This window comes from Megalopta genalis, unplaced genomic scaffold, assembly GCF_051020955.1.
Source record: "Megalopta genalis isolate 19385.01 unplaced genomic scaffold, iyMegGena1_principal scaffold0023, whole genome shotgun sequence".
Lineage (NCBI taxonomy): Eukaryota > Metazoa > Arthropoda > Insecta > Hymenoptera > Halictidae > Megalopta > Megalopta genalis.
The window spans coordinates 2266767-2284589 of NW_027476093.1; the positions used below are offsets into that span (position 1 = coordinate 2266767).

Consider the following 17823-nt stretch of genomic DNA (forward strand, 5'->3'; position numbering starts at 1 on the left):
CTTTAGCGAAAGTGACTTAGCCGGCTCCTCTGGGGTCGGGGGGATGACTTTATGATTTTCTGACGGCGGCTAATCGTTTCTGCGACGGTGCGACGAGTCGTTGCGACGCCCCATTCTGTCTGCGTCGAGATTTTCCTGCGAATGTTCGGAATATTTTGCATTGTTTGAGAATCGAAGATCTTTGCGCTTCGCTGCAGTTTTTACTCGATTCGTTCGTGCGGGAAGTTTAAATTTAACCACACGTAGCCATTTGTAGAATCCTAATTAATTTCTAATTATATAATATACTATATCTAGGTCTTGGTATCTCGAGTTCCGATTGCAGTTGCTAGAATTATTTCCACTAAGGTGCACTTTTGCCGCTGAATTAACAATTTCCTACATTTATCCCTAGATTGCGATTATGTTATAAAAAGAAAAATATATTGATATTTTTTTTATTTTTTTACAGTGCTCGTGTCACTGTTCGTCGGCTCACTCACGAGTAAATGACAACCATAAGGGTCGAGAGATGAAACTGACAGCGGCTCGTCTGCGACTAACAAACTCTCTCTCTCTCTCTCTCTCTCTCTCTCTCTCTCTTTCGTACTATCTCTCTTTCTCCATTCTTTTAAGCTCTCTTTTATATTATTTCTCATCCTCTCTCTCTCTCTCTCTTTCGTACTTTCTCTTATACTTCCTCTCTTTCTCCATTCTTTTAAGCTCTCTTTCGTACTATCTCTCATACTTCCTCTCTTTCTCCATTCTTTTAAGCTCTCTCTTTCATATTATCTCTCATCCTCTCTCTCTCTCTCTCTCTTTTGTGTACCATCTCTCTTTCTCCATTCTTTTAAGCTCTCTCTTTCATATTATTTTTCATCCTTTCTCTCTCTCTCTCTCTCTCTCTCTCTGTCTTTCTCTCACACAGACACACGCAACAATGAAACAAATTCTCGGTCACGCACGACTGCCGTAGTCCTCGGCTCCTAACGCATGAATTATGTTTAACTATCAGGTTGACTCGCGATTGATTACAAGCATCGATGTATATAAAAGGGAAAGAATAATGAAATATCGAAAAATTCAAGGTAAGTACAGAGCGAATAACTGTTCAGGGATCTTAAACAATCGGCTGACTTTGTAACCGGCTATAGGCTCATGCGCAACGACGTCAACATGAACGATAATAACAGTGCTCGGAAACGGGCGCGTTCAATCGTGCTTGAAAATTGCGAAATTGTAGCTATTTTCCTGTTGCACCTGCAGGAAACGCGCACGCGAATGTAATGCGAGCTACTTTATAGTCCGGCCACGAGCTTTTCAATGATTCAAACACGCAACAACATGACAAAAGTGGAGCCTTCGTAAACGCATGTAACCGGCAATTTCTGCGACAGGTTCCATTTCTATCTCGACCACCGCAAGGCCATATTTCCATGAAACTGTTGCGATTTTTTGTCAACTTTATGCTGCCAAGTCGCTTCTTGGCGGAGTCGTATAATTTGTACAGGGTAATTTGATAGTTAAGCGATGAAAATCGAACCTCGTGACAGCGGAACCTTTGCGCTGAAACGTGTACCTGAGCATGATGCTTGGCTGATTTTTTGTTTGCTGTTCAATTTGCTCCTTTCGAGGTTTCGATAGACACTGACGCCATGTTAGTTACAACAACTGTATATATAACAGTGTACTTAAAATGTAATTCTCAGAAATAATTTTATTTCTTAAAACATTTGAAAACTGTAATACTGACGCATATGTATATATACGTATGCGTCAGTATTACAGTTTTCAAATGTTTTAAGAAATAAAATTATATATATATGTTAGAGTCACAATTTTTTTAGAGACATATATGTGACAAGGATTTGTGTGTTCTATGAAAAAACAGAAAAGTTTCAAGAGCAGACTATGAAATGTGCTTAAATATGTATATCAATACATAATAATAATTTTATAGGAGGGGAAATATATTTGGAACCTTTAAGGTTAAATAATAGGTATATTAATTCATAAGTGACGCTATCACAGTAAAATGATCAATAAATAACTATAAATGAAATAATGCTGTAACGATTAAGATACCGAATTTCAGATAAATTTTTCCAAATGAATTTAAAAGAAACAAAATGGAGTCTTTGAGTGTCCTGTGAATCAAAAAGAAGCAACTTTTCTATCTGATTCGAACTTTTATTTAATGAAATCTTGCGCTTCACTTACGGTAATTATTTATAAAGCAAATCTTGGAGGATATGTCAATGCTAAAATCGAGCGAAGATCCGTTAGAAAAACACTAATCTTGCAACATACAGTAATTTCTCCCTAACTCGCGCTTAGAATGCGCCCAAAAGTGGACAATTTGGGAAAAGGAAAGCCGATTATTCGAGCCTTGTGTCTCGTTTTTATAATTGTTGATAATAGGTAACTATAAAAATTAACTGCAAGGCTCGAATAATCGAATCTCCTCTTTCCAAATTGTCCATTTTTGTGCAAAATCTGAACGTCAATTAGGGAGACTTTACTGTACTTTCTTGCCAATCCAATTGACGCTTCGCTTGGAAAAAATGGATAATTTGAGAAGAGGAGGAACGATTAATTGAGTTTTTATAGTTTTTATAGTTGTCGACAGTCGATGACTACAAAAACAAGCGACAAGGCTTGAATAATCGAATCTCCTCTTCCCAAATTGCTATAAACTATAAAAAAAAGCCGCGAGGCTCGAATAATCGAATCTCCTCTTCCCAAAATGCTATAAACCATAAAAAAAGCCGGGAGGCTCGAATAATCGAATCTCCTCTTCCCAAATTGCTCTATAAACTATAAAAAAAGCCGCGAGGCTCGAATAATCCAGTCTCCTCTTCCCAAATCGCCATAAACTACAAAAAAAGCCTCAAGGCTCGAATAATCGTATCTGCTCGGCCGAAATTGTCCACTTCGGCGCGCAACATTAGCGCGAAATAGAGAAAAATTCCTGTATCTCGAAAACCTCGAACTCGTCAAGATCGTCGGCATTGTAAATAATTAGCCTGCTCGCATGGACAATAATTCAATGCGCCGTCTAGAGACAAACAAACTGTGTATGTCAATTGTAGCTCGAACAGTGGTGGCGCCCAACAATGAACAATCTCGCATGACGCAACAAATATCCTCGGTACAAAAACCGAGTTCAGAGACACTAGGCGATCTTTGGCGCACGCTCGAGTGTCCTCTCATCTTCGCTGGGAAGATGACACGCGACGTGCACGTGACATTGTAAAAAAGGTACTCGTGCGACAGTCGCGAGAGATCGGTGGATCGGTTCCGTCGAGGATCGGATCCTTTCATTGTCGATTCGCCCCCTCGGATCGTCACTAATTTCGGCCGGCGAAATCGTCGCAATTAACACGTTCGTCGCCCAGCGCAATTCGGTTGAGTTTCTCGCGGGGCCCCAACCCGACTGACGGAGCACCGAAACATAAACAGAGCGATACATTTTTTAAATAAATAATTTTAAATAAATTTAACCTTGGCATAACCTGAACGTCAAGAAGCGAGAAGAAAGTGTAGAAAAAACTACGACCTATTGTTCGAATTGTCGAAAATCACCTGAAATGTGTTTAGAACGTTTCAACGCGCACCATACGACATAGTATAATGTAATGTGTTATGCTAAATATAAATTAGTAAAAAGTATAGCATAATATTTTTAGTATTTTCAAGTTGTATATCCTGTATTTATATTTCAGTGCTTGTTCCATTTTATTCCTTTTAAAATCCAACTGAAAGTCCTATAAATTGAATAAGAAGAGCGTCACCCATGTTTGGGTGACGGGGCCCCCACGGAAGCATACCCGTCGCCCAGATCTGGGTGACGCAGCGACGAACGTGTTGATAGAAGAAGTGACGCGGAAAGACGATCGCCGGGATCGAAAGAGAGCCGATCAGTTTGCGAGGACTCGGCCGGTTTTTGCACGCGATCCTCGCGGCACGGCCACGCACGATCGATCGCGGTCATTTCGGCCGATTATTCGCCGCGGTGCCGGGGCGAATCGCTGCTTTGTGGTCTCCGCGTCCTCTTACACTGTGCACACACGTGTTTCTGCGAGTGTACACACTGTAAACCAGGCGCAGTCAACTACGGGGATTACACGCGCGCCCGAACCTGACATTGTTGCTCCGAATCCAGTCTCCGGTCACACGTGACTCGGCTATCGCTGAGCTTGCGGCGATCGCCACGCTTTCAGCGGATACGTCGCTCTCTCTCTCACTCGCTCTCTCTCCCTCTCTCTTTCTCGCACACTCTGTCCCTCTCCCTCTCTCTCTCGCTCTCCTCTGCTCTCTCTCTCCCTCTCTCTCTCTCTCTTGCTCACTCTGTCCCTCTCCCACTCTCTCGCTCACTCTCTCCCTCTCTCTCCGTCTCTCTCTCTCTTTCGCTCACTCTGTCCCTCTCTCTCTCGCTCACTCTGTCCCTCTCTCTCTCGCTCACTCTGTCCCTCTCTCTCTCTCTCTCTCTCTCTCTCTCTCTCTGTCTCTCTGTCTCTCTCTCGATGACAGACAATTTGCGGATGCTCGACTTCCAAGCAGATTAATTGTCAGGAGCGCCGTAATTATGTGTCAAATAGATCTCTAATGTGGACGGTTCAATGCTAAGTTTGCTTTGGGCGCAAGCTGCATTGCTTAGATGCGACTGGAAATGTGCAGGCAAACCTGTCTATTATTTTCACAGCCCTATTTCTCATCTTTGTACAGGTGTATCCGAAGGTAATCATCTTCAGTTGCTCGCAAAAGTGTTCGAACACCTTTTTTAAGACGCGATAACTTTCTTCAAAATGTCTGGACTAATGACTAAATGAGTAGACAATGACTAGAATGCTCTTTTTTAATTTTGCCATTACTTGGAATGACGATAAGAGATAAGAAACTCTCGTTTTTTTAACTTTTTTATGTGAGACTGTAACGAAAATTTAATAAATGTGTAGATCTCGGTAATGTATCATTATTAATATATTATTATTATATATTATATTATAATTATTATATATTAATATTAATATATGCATGTTGACAATTTTATTGAAATTGGTTGACGCTGTTATGAGTCACAAAAACTTATATTCATTCCAAGAAATGTAATTCCGTCATACGATTTCTCTGGAGATATCAGCTTGTATACATAAAAAAAGTAGACAAAGATAAATCCTCCCTTTCTAATACGAGAAAAGATAATTTATGAATTATCTAATATATCTATATAATCCTCCCTTTCTAATACGAGAAAAGATAATTTATGAATTATCTAATACATCTAATATATCTATATCTAATATCTACATATTATGAATTATCTAATTATTTATTATTATTTCGGTTATGATCTCCTCTTCCTAAATTGCTATAAACTATAAAAAAAGCCGCGAGGCCCGATTCAATGAAAAATCTGTGATCCGCACGATATATATTTTTATATCGACTTCGCAATATACCTATCAGTTTAAATAAGAGCGTATCGCGACGAAAATAAAATTACGGAGCAGCTTGTAAAAATTATTAATCCGTTCTTCTTTTTTTTTTGTATCGGTGAATCGGTATTACCTAGAATAGTGAGATATGTAACCGGTCGGTTTCCTCGCTCGAGATTCATAATTAAGTTCTTGTTACAAATTAGCCTGTAATTGAAACTCTTGGTACGCCTTAGTACGGAATGTAACCGGTTGTACGATGATCGCGTCGAGCACCGTATCCGTGTTGCTGCTTTACTAGCTTATCGCTTAGCGTTTGCACATAATTGGTTCGATATTCAAGTAAGCCGGAATAAGCGTGCACAAAGTTGCGCATCATGAATCCGATATCATGCCAGCAACCGGTCGTGTTTTTTGCGACGCGTAATATCGAAGCTACCGCAGCGATACCTTGATTTGTTCGTTTAGCGGGACAATGTCCGGTTTTAGCAGAATTTCCGCGATCATGTCCGCGTCAAATTATATATAATAATGCTGCGGCAATATTATTATCGCATGTTTATATGTATGCTCCAATGCTTTCTATTTCTTTTTTGTGTATAATGGAGAGAATTCAACTTCGAACAAATTTGCTGCGATCAAATTGGAATTCTGCTTGTCCTGTAAATTATACTTGGAGAAATTAAAAAAGAAATTTGATAGAATTGCGAGTTACGTAATTTTCGATGTTAGGCGATATTGTATCTAAATATAATAGAATAGAACAGAATAGAATAATTAGGTGATATTGTATCTAAATAATAGAATAATAGAGTAATAATAGAATAGAATAGAATAAGTAGGCGATATTCTATCTAAATAATAGAATAATAATAGAATAGAATAGAATAAAATAGAATAATATAGTAATAATAGAATAAAATAGAATAATATAGTAATAATAGAATAAAATAGAATAATAGAGTAATAATAGAATAGAATAGAATAATAGAGTAATAATAGAATAGAATAGAATAATAGAGTAATAATAGAATAGAATAGAATAATAGAGTAATAATAGAATAGAATAGAATAATAGAAAAGAATAGAATAGAATAATACAATAGAATACAATAGAATAATAAAATAGAATAGAATAATAGAAAAGAATAGAATAGAATAATACAATATATATAGAATACAATAGAATAATAATAGAATAATAATAGAATAAGATAAAGGAACGTTTGGATTCCAGAACATTATAAAGATAAATGTTCAGATAAAGAAGTCTCTACTGTAATTTAATTTTAAATAAGACGAGCCCATTTTCAACATTAAGAATCTTTTTTATTTCAACTGTAACGATATATTTGGAACGTTGTAAACATCCAAACTCATTTAAACAATATTTATAGAGACAAAGACGCCTTTAACAGTCAAATTTGTTCAAATACTTTTTTATTAAACCATGTTCGAGCATCATGCACAACCAACAGCTTATCAACCGTGAAAGAAATTGAAATTTGTTGGACAGCATTGTTTACTACCCTCGTTACTTCGCTGCTAATATCGAAAAATCATTACAATAAATAAACAAACGTGTGCGCGAGTAATTCGCTTCTATTCGAGCCTCTCTAAAAAGCGATTGAGTTCGAAGCTTCGCCTGAAAAATTGTGTTTTCGCTGGAAAATCGTGCTTTCCCTCGATCCTCGCGCGATCCGATCGTGGATCGAGGGTCGCGGAGAATGTTATGCCCGCCGGTAGCTCGGCTATTGCTATTAATGAACTACAAAAAGACCGGATAATTGCCGCGAACTCGTGACAAATTGCGAACGAACAGAGTCGAACGACTTTGTCACGAAGCCGGGAGAACGGGGGCGCGGGCAACGCGCGCGTCGTCGACGACAGGGCTCTTTGATCGAGGATCGGGCGCGCAGCGCGTGGTGGAGATTCGGCCGCGGGATCGAGAAATCTAAGCCCGGCGAGAGCCGCCGATCGACGGATCTCGCCTCGCGGCTCACGTGTACGGATGAATGTGCTTGCACGTCGTTCGCCATATGTCGCGTGGGTCGCGTGCCTTCACAAGTGGGCATTCGTGGCTCCGTAATTACGTGCTCGAGGAATAATGAACGGCTAATATTGTCGTCCTAGCTCCCATTTCGTCTCCTTTCTTCGCCGGTCACGACTTATCGACCTTTCGTTTTGTTGCCCTTTCAACCACCCTCCTCCCTCCCTCCCCTTGCCCCTCTCGTGGCCCGCACGGATCCTTTGATCGCGAGCGCGCATATATTTCCTCCTGCGTTCTTCTTCTCCCCGTTCGCGGCCTTTCTTGCTCGTTTCTTTCCGTCCCCTCTCTCTCTCCGCCCTTTATTATTACCTCCGCCCTTTGTCTCTAGAGGACATTTTGTCGTGAACAGTCGGCACAAATGATTAATTCCTCTCCCGTATCGCGTTCGCCGTGCACCGTCGCGGGAAAATAGAGATAAGGATCTCTGTCGGACAGGTGAGGCGTGGGAAGCGCGAGCGCAGGCGGCCGCGGGGGGCAGCGGGGGGAGGCGCGTTCACGAATCTCGACGTCCCTCAAACCTTCTGACAGCCATCCTACAAATAATTGAACTCTTTGTCGTGACGGGCCCGGGAACGACGACCGCCGCTTCACCCTTTTATGCTTGCCGCTCGCAGGCCCTCTCGATTCTGTATGGATTCCCTTTGGCTCGAACGTGCAACAGTGATGTTGAACCGACGCGGACCATGGATCTCTCTCTCTCTCTCTCTCTTTCTCTCCTTCCGAGAGAGCTTTGTTCCACTCCGCGCCACGCGGTGACGCGATTTTTCTGACTGGAATCGCCCTGATCAAGGAATTCAATGCGATTCCATGATGGTTTATAGTCGATCGTTTGTCCACGATGAGTTTCGCTGCGAGCTTCGAGTGCCTTGTTCGGATCCGTTGCTTACCTTATTGTTGGCCACCAACTGGTCGTACAGTGGTAGTACACAATTATCTTTAATAATAATAATAGTAATAACAATAGCGTTTGTTGACGTCGATGGTAGAAACGCTTTGTCGCATAGCGTACAGTAGAAAAATGAGATGTGAAAAGAAATAGGTGAAAAATGAAATAAGAAAAGATGAAAGAAGTAATATAATATGTATATATAGTAATATATAGTAATATAACAATAACAATAGCGTTTGTTGACGTCAATGGTAGAAACTCCTTGTCGCATAGCGTACAGTAAAAGAACGAAATATAAAAAGAAATAGGTGAAAAATGAAACAAAAAAAGATAAAAGAAGTAATATAATATACAGTAATATATAGTAATATATAGTAATACTATATAACAATAACAATAGCGTTTGTTGACGTCGATGGTGGAAACTCTTTGTCGCATAGCGTACAATAAAAAAAAAGGGAGATAAAAAGAAATAGGTGAGAAAATGAAATAAAAAAAGATAAAAGAAGTAACATAATATATGTATAGCACGCTACAATAATTTTCAAGATGTAACAAGAGCGGATAAACTAGATCGTTCTAGGCAGAACAAGATAAGCGATTGCTAAACGCAATAGCGTAGGTACCGATGCTCCTGATAGATACCTGCAAGTATCTGATAAGTTCCACGTATCCAAAGTAATGTACAGGGTGTCCTAACATTATGTTATTTCCGGGAAATAAGGAGTTCCTGGGGTCATTTGTAGCAACTTTTTCCTTTACAAAAATGTTCTACGAGGCTTCGTTCACGAGTTATTAACGAAAGACGCCTGACCAATGAGAGGCGAGCTCGGCTGGCGCTAGGTAGCCGAGCCAATCAGCAGATCTGGGCGTCGACGACTCGCCGACTCGGCTGCCTCGCGCCAATCGAGCTCGCCTCTCATTGGTCACTGTTTTTCGTTAATAACTCGCAAACGAAGCCTCGTAGAATATTTTCGCCAAGGAAAAAGTTGCTTCAAATGATCTCAGGAACTCCTTATTCCCCGGAAATACCATAATTTTGGGACATAATAATATTGTACAATATATCGTATATGTAACAGCAATTTTGCAATAACATATTACAAAAAATATCGCTAAGAATCCCGAAGGGGGTTTCATAGCTCGATAAATAAATAAAAAGAAATTGACTTACCACTCGCTCTTCGAAAAAGTACAAACACACTACCCCGAATACGAGCGACTCCTTACGAAACGCTCACACATGCTTCTCCTGTTTTCTATTCTGCTAAGTAACCCGGTTAGCGATTTAAGCATCGCGGTTCCAGGGGTAGAGGGTGGTGCGTCCAACTCCTTAATTCAGAAACTGTGCACGCGTAAGGTTACGTGCAAGGCCCGAAGTAACCGAACAGCTCGGCAAAAACTCCAATGTCGAAGCTTTTACCGGAATCGTCGGGAACGCGGTTTAGTCCGATAGATTTCGGCACGACGAATTCGCGAAGTTTCGCGAGTGTATACACAGAGTTCCTCTTTTTCCCTCCGCCGTTCCGAGGGAAAGCCCGTTCCCCGTCCTCTCTTTCTTTCGCTCGTGAAGAGCCAGAGGACAAGGGAGGGAGAGCAGGGGAGGGTTCTAATTAATGGGCGGCACTGTGCTTGACATGTTTACTCTGGGTGCAACCCCTTGAGCCGTTCTCTCTCTCTCTCTCTCTCTCTCCCCATTCTTTTCCAGCTAGGGCGATACAATCCTTGCCCCTCGGTCTTACTTGCATCCGCGTTCTTCCTACGCCTTCGCCGCCTTTTGTCCCACTCTTTTTCTCTCCCGCTCTCTCTCTCTCTCTTTTCATCTTCCGTCGCCGGTACTTCTTTCCTTTCTTTTTTCCTTTATTTCCGCGAGTTTAGTTGAAAGCGCGCAAGCAAATACTCGCGCTCCACGGTACGACCAATTATGCTGACCGGAGAGCGGCGGCGGCGTCGGCGGCGAGAAACTTTAGAGTTCTGATTAAACACGCTGCCTCTAATGGATGGTGCTCCCGGGCAACGCGGTCGGGAACACGTCTTCCGAGTAGATCGATCAACGCCGATGCCTGGAAGGAGGAGTTAAGTACGAAATGTAGCACTTTGCCGACGCGCTTTTATATTTATGGGCTCGGTGACTCGGTGGAACGCGTTCACGCCGTGCTAAATCCTCGAATAGGAGCTGCCCGGTTGCCGCGCACACCCTACACCCCGTCGATGGAATTCTCTCTGTTCCCGCTCTGGCAGAAAACCCACAGGAGAGTCTAATCCCACGCGAATTCCAGCCGCGTCGCTTTCACGTTTCGTGTTGCAGTTTCTCGTGTATTCGGGGAGCGTTTCGGTGCATCGGTGCATCGGTGCACTGTGACCCGTCAACCTGCGGGAACAATGTTTCGGCGCACGGTGAACAGGAATTAGGCCGACGAAATCCTTCGACTGAATGGAACACGAAAATTAGCCTTGGGAGATGCATTCGAGGGCTTTTATGAAGGTTTTTGTGGAACGTGAGAGTTTATCTTGAGTCGCGCTGAAACAACGTACAGTGAGCTGGATGCCTGTTTTTTCGTGGCTGAAATTCTATCTTCGTGGCTTCGCATTATGAGCAAATTTTTGTATGCGTCGATTAATAACGATATTTTTATCGAATTCTTCTAGTTTTATCGAATTTTATTTTTTTATTTGTTTACACTTTATCTTCTCTTTTAGCGAATTGTCGATAGATAAAAAAAATTCGTAAAGAAGAGGAATTAAGATTGTTGTTGCCATAAGCGATCAGTAGACTGCAGAATCGATGCATACAAATTTTTGTATGCATCGATTAATAACAATGTTTGTATCGAATTCTCCTATTTTTGTCGAATCTTATTTTTTTATTTGTTTACACTTTATCTTTTCTTTTAGCGAATTGTCGATAGATAATTCGTAAAGAAGAGGAATTAAGATTGTTGTTGCCATAAGTGACCAGCAGACTGGGGATTTTATAATAAAAATAGTTAAGCGAATTTTAAAGCAATGAAATTATTGAAAGAATTTTAAGAGATTTTTCTATCATTTCTGACTCGTGAAATTATTGAAAAAAGGAATAAAATTGACAGATTTTTGTTACAATTGTCAAAGATAATTTGTAATTTCCTATTGACACTCTAGCGACCGCGCGAGAAACCTAAAAAATTTCATAAAATGGAAGTATTTAACCCTTTGCACTCGAAGTCATTTTAACTGTAAATGAAAAATAATTTCTCTGACTTATAGTATTTCCATTTTATATTAAATCGAGCCTCGTGGTACAACAAACCTATATGCCATACGTAACATGAATTACTTCTTCAACATTCGTACCTCTTAATAAAATCTTAATAAAATTGAGTAATCATTTTTAATTTTTAGAACTTAGAAGCGGGTGATTTCCCCGTTCGGTCATCAATCGACTAATAATTTGTCCGATATATCGAGCGATAACGACTGCAATTCTATTACCGATTCTGATGGTGACTACAATAATGTCTCCCTTACTGACGCCCAGATTGCGCACGATTATTGCTCCGATTATTCGAGCCTTGCAGCTCGTTTTTATAATCGTTGACAATTCGTGACTATAAAAACAAACCGTAAAGCTCGAATAATCGCATCTCCTCTTCCCAAATTGTCCATTTTCGTGCGCAATCTAAGCGTCAACAACGGAGACATTACTGTACTTCGAAAATTTTGAACGCTGTTCCCGAAATAGTGACAGCGACGACGAGATTATTAAGCGCGAACGTGAATCCATGTAACTAAATATAAAAAAATCAAGCGAGCCCGAACAATCGAAAAATGAAGATGTTTGGATAAAGAGAGACAGAGCCACAAATCAGTAAGCTTCCGAAGGCAATTCTGTACTAAAAAATGTAACCAGAAGTTGTTCAAAGCACGCCGCGGTCTTACAATAAGCCTGGCTTACGAAATAATACGCGGTGTTAATAAGCGTATCCCGCGTCAAGACATCCGCCGAACAACCCGTCGATAAACACGACGTTTTACATCGCCACTCCGCAGGATTGCTGTCAAATGTTCCGCGACGGCGTCTCCTGGTTCCCGTCGGAAGGAATTAGCAGGGTCGAGAGAGCCCCGCGTCCCGCGTTTTTATGGAAGCGCGGAAAGAAGCGGAGGCCGGGCACCGGAGTCGCGGATAACGCGAAATTAGAATTAGAGGGTAATCGGGGAACTGGAAGAGCCGCGAGCGAGGCAGTTTAAGAATAATGCCCCGGTCGTCCGCGCGGCTTAATGTCCGGGATGCAAAGCAGGCGAAACGATAAAGTCCTCGGCACCGTGACGAGGAGGCTGTGCCTCGGCTACGACCTAGACGATACGACCACGACGAACGGCCGAGGATAAGGCGAAGACGCGAGTCACGGAAAATGAGAAAGGGGCGGCCGGGGCTCGGTCCGGGGGAGAGGTTTGTTTTCAGTTTAACAACCCCCCGACGCGGAATAAATTCCTTGGAAGGAAACCCTTTGGACCCCGAAGCGTCACGCGACGGCGAGAGAATCGTCCTCTCGGTGTCTTCATTACTTTAATGGAGTGCGAGTGTCGACTTGGTGTCCCGGAAGGAGAGGGTAGGGGGGAGCCGAAGGAGCCGTCGTCGGCTCGAAGGATGTTATGAAATCGGCAGGATAATAACCCCAGCGAGACGGGCTAGCTAGCCGGAGTGCTAATAGTCGAACAGCGACATTCGGAGAGCGCCTTCGAGCTGTTGCTTTTCTTCAAGGAACTCCTGCGCGACTTAATCCGCGCGTCCTTGCCCGAGGCGGAACGATAATGTAACCCGATGAAACGAAACACCCTGCAGACTAGTTTCCGCCGGATTTCAAGAGTATCGAGGGTCCTTTGTACCTTTGATGGAGACGTCGATAGGCATTGAATGTCCTCCACCCTGGCTCCGGGGAAGCCGAGTCCTTTTGAACCCTGGCTTATGAAATAAACATATTTCTTGATGATATTATGACTGTTTCTCTCTCCCTCTCTCTCTCTCTCTCTCTCTCTCTCTCTCCCTCTCTGGGTGCTTCTGTGTTATTCCGCTTCGAACAATTTATTCCTGACGCTGTGAAGCGAAGTTCAATTAACACACGGACGCATCTTAAGTCCTTCTAGAAGACTGCAGTAATGTCTCTCTAATTGACGCTCAGATTGTCCACAAAAATGGACAATTTAGGGAGAAGAGAGACGATTATTCGATCCTTGCGGTTCATTTTTATAGTTATAAATTATCCACAATTATAAGAACGAGCCGCAAGGCTCGAATAATCGTATCTCCTCTTCCTAAATTGTCCAATTTAGTGGACAATCTGAGCGTCAGTATGGGAGACATTACTGTACTAATTTCATGTACAGTAATGACTCTCTAATTGACGCTCAGTTTGTCCTAAAAAAAATAGACAATTTAGGAAGTGGAGAGACGATTATTCGATCCTTGCGGTTCATTTTTATAGTCACGAATTGTCAACAACTATAAAAGCAAGCTGCAAGGCTTGAATAATCGTATCTCCTTCTCCCAAATTGTCCATTTTTCTGCACAATTTGAGTGTCAATTAGGGAGACATTACTATATCAGTAAATTGTATTTTCATTATGGTACTCGTCAAGTTGATGAGTCACTGTGTGATTTTTTCATTTACGATTGTTCGTATCGTGAAGATACATTTATCAGTTATTTATTCACTATTTTATTCACTATTCAATATTATTTATTCACTGTCCGGCAAATGTTACAAAAATATTCGTTGAAAATCTGAATAAACGTCTTATTGTTACTTTAATGAAGTAGTATGAAACAGCTGTTTTTTATGCTCCGTAAATCTAATGTTAACACGATACAATACTGATTTATTTATTAAGTTTCGCAGCTTCATGAAAAATAAATGTTTTCCATCTCGATTGCAACAAACTAAAACAAATGTTCGTTTATTTTCGTTAAGCCCAATAGATTGAAAAGAAAATACATAATGATACTATTAAAGGTTGCTTATATTGAAGCTTATTAAAGGTATTTTGTATAAATCTTATCAAATCTTTTTAAAAGCTGCTCCCTTCTGAAAAATGCACCAGACCTGAAACACAGACAATGCTTATAGTTTGAATGTAACAGATAAATGTCTACAACTTAACGTCTACATTTCTTTTACCGAAGGTTTCTGCCCTGTGTTAGGAAGATATTTATTATATTAAATAATTAAGTATGCTGTGTGACCATATTAAATATACAAGTTAGACTGTAATGTATCAACTGTACTACTCAGTATAGTGCTTATTATGATGCAATAATTAACTAACACAATTACAAAGATTACAAACCCCTTGCATTGAGAATTATTAAAAAATAGTACTAATACTAAAAATACTAAATACTAAACCTACCGAGTTCTAAAACTAACTACAGTAATGTCTCCCTAACTGACGCCCAGATTGTGCACAAAAATGAATAATTTGGGAAAAGGAGATATGATTATTCGAGCCTTGCAGCTAGATTTTTTATAGTTGTTGACAATTCGTAACTATAAAGACGAACGCGAGGCTCGAATAATCGTATCTCCACTTCCAAAATTGTCCATTTTTGTGCAAAATCTGAACGTCAATTAGAGAGACATTACTGTAACATGCGCTGCTCTATAACTAGAGCTTTGAGCTCTATAAATTTATCCATGCGGACTTATCGTCATTTTCATTATAATGTTTCCTTGGATTAAGAGATCGATTCAATAATTCTTTACAAAAGAGTCTTCACAATTTCAGCAACTTTAAATCAAAAATTGTGAAATCATTTCGACCGATTTGGTAGATCTAGTGTTAAACTTGTAATAAAAATCTCAAGAAATTTCAAGACAGCACAAATGACAGCACCTATAGTACTCGGTAGATTCAGTGCCAAGGTTACGCCAATAATTCTTCTTATTTCAATAATTCTTTACAAAAGGGTCTTCACAATTTCAGCAACTTCAAAACAAAAATTGTGAAATCATCTCGACCGACTTGGTATATCTAGTGTTAAACTTGTAATAAAAATCTCAAGAAATTTCAAGACAGCACAAATGACAGCACCTATAGTGCTCGGTGGATTCAGTGTCAAGGTTACGTCAAGGTAAAAGTTCCATTACCGGTGCAAGTGTAGTGAAATGAAGAGGCGTCGATGTCCCGTCAGGATTTTTCATGGCGAACGAAATCCGGAACCTTAACTGTCCTCTCTCTCTCTCTCTCTCTCTCTTTCTTTCTCTCTCTCTCTTTCTTTCTCTCTCTCTCTTTCTTTCTCTCTCTCTCTCTCTCTCTCTCTCTCTCTGGACCGTTTGGAAGCGTCGCTTATAAATGACGGAATCAGCGTTTCCGTGGATGGGCGAGGCGAAAGAAGAGGGGTCGGAAAGGGCCGGTCGTCTGAAAGGGAATTCAAGTGAGCCCGATGCAATATAGAAACGGAAATACATGAGCTTCCGGTCGATAGTTCGCACTCTCTGGAATACTGGCTGGAATATCTGTCGTTGACATATTGCTGGCATCGTCGTTACGCCAGAAAGTGGTGCGAACCGTTTCTCCTCTCTCTCTTTCTCTCTCTCTCTCTTCGTTCTCTGTCCATCTCGTTCTTCTCGTTCGCCGCCTCATGCTACGGCTTCGGCCTGCCATTTCACTGACAACCTCTTCTGCGAAAATCGTCTCCATTCGGATTCAAATGAGGCCTCGTTCACACCATGCCACGCGTCATATACCCCTTAGGCACTTGGAGTGGTTCGACGCGTCGAAATCGTCGCCGGAAAGGGAGCGGAATAGTGATTCCTTCGCTGCGCTCTACTCGACGCTTTATAGTTATCTGTCCTCCCGACGGTTTCGCCGCTGAGATTATGCCACGGCTTTTTATTAAACGCTTAATCCCTATTCTTCCGGCGACGGCGTTAGAACGCGCGGCAACCGCGGTCCCGCGTCAAATATTTCCGCAGTCGCTCGACCGTTCGTTGTACAACGATAAACACGCGGGGACACACGTTGCTCTCTTTTTTTAATGCGTCACAAAACAATGGAAATTGTGTGTGCAATACTTTTTATTCGAATTATTGTGATAATTTGACGATTCTGTAATTTAAAGGCGGTTAATTAGAAACTGAAATTAAAATTTTATCAAAAACCATCGTAAATGGGAATTAGTAAGTGGATGAACACTTAAGCTATATGTTTGTTGAATTAATCGTTATTTTATCCTCCATCGTAAGTGGCCCGTTTCACTACAAATGAACGAACACTCTAAGTGTGTAATGCGAAATGTTCATTCACTGGGCTGTGTTCGTTTATTTAACACTGTGATGCGAAATATGAATTTAGGTCTTATCTGCTTTTCCCAATATATAGCATATAAATATCCACGGATCTCTTTTTATATTGATTAAAATTAAAAGTGAAGTTGACATTAAAATTGTTAAAAATTTAAAAATACAATTACAAGCTCTCGGACTATTCTCTGTATTGAATCATTGCGCACAAAATAATCTGCCAATATAAGCAACATTTACTTTACATTTACAACATTAGCAAAGCGTTATTGCTAATAGATGCCTTTTTATGCAAACCATACATTCAATTACTGTTTAAAATTGTTTAATTCCTTAAAAAGCACGACATGCATCCTTAAACGTTAGCTACAATATCTGATAAGTTCCACGTATCCAAAGTAATGTACAGGGTGTCCTAACATTATGTTATTTCCGGGAAATAAGGAGTTCCTGGGGTCATTTGTAGCAACTTTTTCCTTTACAAAAATGTTCTACGAGGCATCGTTCACGAGTTATTAACGAAAGACGTCTGACCAATGAGAGGCGAGCTCGGCTGGCGCTAGGTAGCCGAGCCAATCAGCGGATCTGGGCGTCGATGACTCGCCGACTCGGCTGCCTCGCGCCAATCGAGCTCGCCTCTCATTGGTCACTGTTTTTCGTTAATAACTCGCGCGAACGAAGCCTCGTAGAATATTTTCGCCAAGGAAAAAGTTGCTTCGAATGATCTCAGGAACCTCTTATTCCCCGGAAATACCATAATTTTGGGACATAATAATATTGTACAATATATCGTATATGTAACAGCAATTTTGCAATAACATATTACAAAATATATTGCTAAGAACCCCGAAGGGGGTTTCATAGCTCGATAAATAAATAAAAAGAAATTGACTTACCACTCGCTCTTCGAAAAAGTACAAAAACACTACCCCGAATACGAGCGACTCCTTACGAAACGCTCACACATGCTTCTCCTGTTTTCTATTCCGCTAAGTAACCCGGTTAGCGATTTAAGCATCGCGGTCCCGAGGGTGGAGGGTGGTGCGTCCAACTCCTTAATTCAGTCGCAGCGTTTAAAACACGATCCGCAAACAGGCGATGCCTCGTCTCTCCCGGAACGGTGCTGGTAGTCGTTGGAATTAGATTCGTGGCTCGGGAAGAGCACCACCGGGAGAAAACCCGGTCTCC

General features: G+C 41.1%; 1 protein-coding gene across 6 annotated transcripts in view; it reads right to left on the reverse strand.

Moving 5' to 3' along the window:
- Positions 1 to 14263: 14263 nt before the first annotated feature.
- The window catches only part of Aos1 (SUMO1 activating enzyme subunit 1), a 32532-nt gene continuing 28972 nt past the window's right edge, over positions 14264 to 17823 (reverse strand). For 4 of the 6 annotated variants that reach the window (XR_013035184.1, XR_013035183.1, XR_013035180.1 and 1 more), the window contains 2 exons: positions 15481 to 17822; positions 14264 to 14436 (listed from right to left, as the gene is read on the reverse strand). The gene's annotated coding sequence lies outside the window, so the exon portion shown is untranslated. The remainder of the gene's footprint in view (positions 14437 to 15480; position 17823) is intronic. The other 2 variants (XR_013035181.1, XR_013035185.1) reach the window with 2 other exon arrangements.